Source organism: Agelaius phoeniceus, chromosome 8 (genome assembly GCF_051311805.1).
Source record: "Agelaius phoeniceus isolate bAgePho1 chromosome 8, bAgePho1.hap1, whole genome shotgun sequence".
NCBI lineage: Eukaryota > Metazoa > Chordata > Aves > Passeriformes > Icteridae > Agelaius > Agelaius phoeniceus.
Window position 1 is genome coordinate 26,994,438 of NC_135272.1, and position 3,711 is coordinate 26,998,148.

The window sequence follows — 3,711 nt, forward strand, 5'->3', positions numbered from 1 at the left end:
AATTTCTTTAATAATGAGGGGGGAAAAAAACCTAAATTTTTCATCTTTTGTTGTCAGTGCATGACACACTGTGGCACTGAGGAGTATTTCACATCTATCAGAAGTTTGAGCTACTGGTTGAGCATGGAACTATATGGCATTGCAACAGCCAGTATATTTCTGTTTCATTTCCTATCCTGAGTTGTGGAAAAGTGATGAGTGCTTTTAATATACTCCTAATATTATACAGAAGGTGGTGCCAGGGCTGGGTAACATGTAAGCTGCATTACCATCAGGAATACTAGATTCATTTCCAGGGCAATACCATGGCAAAATAGATGGTTCCATGAGCTCCAATGATTTTGGAGACTTAGCTGAATGCTTTGTCCCTCAATGTGGAATTAACTTTCTTTGGTCTATTTTTTTTTCCATTTTGCATCTTTAACCTTGTACAGATCATAGGTTTCACAGGAGCAAAAGGAAGAAGTTAATGGGCTAGTGTAACACCTTTTCTTCCTCCTCCCCATATAATCATCTTGATACTTCCTGTACAGAAAGAGGATGTAATTAATGTAATTAGTAAATATTTTAGAAACTAGTTCCCTCTAAAATTTTCAGGACACACCCATCTTAATTTGCTAGGCTCTCGTGTGGTATAATTTTCTCCTCTCTCTGTCAGGACAAATTGAGTGCTAGAATCATACACCACACTGCTTTAATAGCTGTGGTTTAGAGAAATGCAATCAACTTGTCTAAATAAGAAGAATCTTTTCCTAATATCCCTATACAGATAGTGAATTATTTCTAAATGGTGACTGATATGCTTAAAAATATATCCCTATGTCACCCTTGTTAGCAAATTTTAAAGGCAATACTCAGCCAGTCAGATGAAGCCTAGGTAGCTTCAGCTGCCAGACTTAGGCTGAGGAGGATTTTGAACTTAGTGGCTAAGGGGCAGCTAAAACACTGTTTGTATAGGGGAGCATTAAACATCAGGCACAGCAGAGTGCTACAACTAAACTTCAACAGACCTGCTGGAAGCAAAGTAGATGTACAAGCCCCTTTTATACTGGGAAAAGCAGACCAAGGTCAAACTCCCACACACAAACTCTATAAATGTTTTAGAATTAATCTGGAACTGGATTATGGTTTTGTGTGCTAATGGTCTTCTGAATTCTCTCAGGGTGCAAAATCATTTTCTGCTTTCATCCTCTCTTGACCTTCATTGTTCTGTTTCTCCTACTGGTATCTCCCTAAAGGAGCTGGTAAGGATTTCATGCTCTTATAAAGCTACAGCCCACTTTTTAAAATGACTACATTTTAAAGTCATTTTAAAATGACTACATTTTAAAGTCATTTTTAAAATGACTACATGGCTATCTGAATAAGGTTTCCCCTTAGATGCTTTTTTTGCTAACTGGGCCAACTAAAAACCAGGTTCTTCTGGATAGGGTCATGCTCATTGTTCAAAGGTGTTTGTATAGGAAAACCTATCACATACCATTTGTTTTTTTATGTGTAGGACAACATCCTTTGGACTGATGATATTTCACAAGTCTCCAAAGACGTATCAGATTTTTCTCAGACAAATTCCTGAACCTGTCACACTACTTGGTTTCTATTTGATTAGCATATCCTAAGCTTCCCTTCTCACAGCCTGATAAAAAGTAGCATGTGACTTAATAACCAAACCTCCCTATCCATTAGCTAAGCAAGAGCTGTTGTTCAGTCCTATTCTCTCCTTCCTGCATTTCCCTGGTGATTTTCCAGCTGCTCAGACTAACGGTAATGATCCCTTCTGCCATCATGAAACCTAGCCAGGAAGGAGGGGACATTGATCAGTCTGGGAATCCCATTCCCCTACTGAATTCAACATTCCTGCTACTCCCTTTTGTTATTCTTCAGCTCTTAAATGAATGTTTTTCTGTTTCCCTGATACCTCTCAAAATAGTTACACTTTTTTCCCCACTGGATTACCAGGAAATCAGCTCTTCTGCAGCTTAGTAAACTCTGCTGGTGCTGATGTCTCCCAGGGAGGGGGTTGTGCAGCTGTCTTTTGTTGGGAAGATGTGACGGTAACATCTTTTCTGACTTGAGTGTTTGCCTGAACTTCTGACACAGAAAGAAGCAGTCCTGATATGACTGGATGGCCCTAACCTATAAAGTAAAGCAGGAGCTACCTTATTTAATGCCAAATACCTGCTGAATGTGTCAAATGTCCCCTAGCACTACTCCTTACTGCCTGGGAGCTGCTCTGGCACCGCTTCACCTCCAGCTGGGAGGAAATGAGCCACCTTCCAGGATCGGTGTGTGGCCAGAGGCCAGATCCTGCCCGAGGAGGGAGGGGTGGCACCTGCACACCGGCGCGGCTCTGGAGCGTCTCCAGGAGCAGCAGCAGCTTTGCTGAGACGCCACCCAGCTGGGGAATGCACCTGCCCGGGCAGGAGGCGAGCGCGGCCGCCGGACCGCGGTGCTGCCGCGGCACCGGGAAGGGGAGCCTCGCCTGGCTCTTGGCAGGCACTTGCGAGAGGAAGGGAAGAGATTCTCCCCGTAGGCTCCCTCGTTAGCTGGATCCAGTGGAAGGAAAGCCAGGAAAGACCATTGCTGCCAGCCTGGAGCAGGGAATGTGCCGGGCTGTCGCATGTGGGCAGTGTCTGCTGCAGGTGAGTGATCCCTTCCTCCCTGGGAGCTGTGCAGTAGCTGCTGGCAGGTTCGAGGCTGCTTCAGACTCACTTCTTAAGAGACCCTGCTTCTTGCCTCCAATTCAGTTCTTCCTTGTGCTGTTGTTTGCTCTCACCACGTCAGGCTTGGGAGTTTCTTGTTCCCTTGGAACTCCCAGGCCACCCTTGGCAGAGGTGTATCAGGACAGGCTCTGCGGGGTCAGGATAATGGATGCCTGTGGAGCGTACAAAGAGGAAGGGGAACATGACATTTCACAATGGAGCGTGCCAAAACGGTCTAGATCTGTGTAAAAGGCAGCTGTGCACTGACTCTGTTACAAGAAGCCCTCCACCATCCCTAAGAGCAGAACCCCTAGGCTTGGGGAAAGGAAGGGACAATCCACCATCAGCCAGGGTTCCCTGGGGCTTCCCAAACGGGGTCTCATGGCAGGAGCACTGCTGGGACAGATGCTCACTGCTGGGACAGCATTATCCATCTGTCAGGGGAGAGAGGGTGGGCTCTCCCCAGAGGTGCAGATCAAACTGCACAGGTTTGCATGGATCCTGAGCAGCCCAGGAAAGGAGGAGCATTGGGAATTGGTGGTTGGTGTGGCAGGCAAAGGAGTGTGGCTCTCGAGCTAGGATTTTGGGCAAGACAGATAGATGCCACATAAAAGCCCCATTACTCCCATTCCTTGCATGTTTCTCTATTCCCAGTCCTGAGTTCTCAGAGAGGGAATATTCCCACATGCTCCCAGGTGCACAGACAGGCCTCAAGCACCATGACACTGAGAGCTTCTGGTTTGTGCACCAACAATAATTCAGTCATAAAACAAGATACATGAGCTGTATTCTCTTTGAGCTTATAGGGAGTTAGGACAGAATCAAATATGCTTAGGAAGCATTTCTTTACTGATAAGGTGGTCAAAGACTGGAAGACACTTCCTAGAGAATTGATTGATACCCCAAACCTGTCAGTATTGAAGAGGCTTCTGCCCAATGCCCTAAAACACATTCTTTAATTTGGTCAGCCCTGAATTGGTCAGGCAGTTGGACTAGATGATCATTTTAG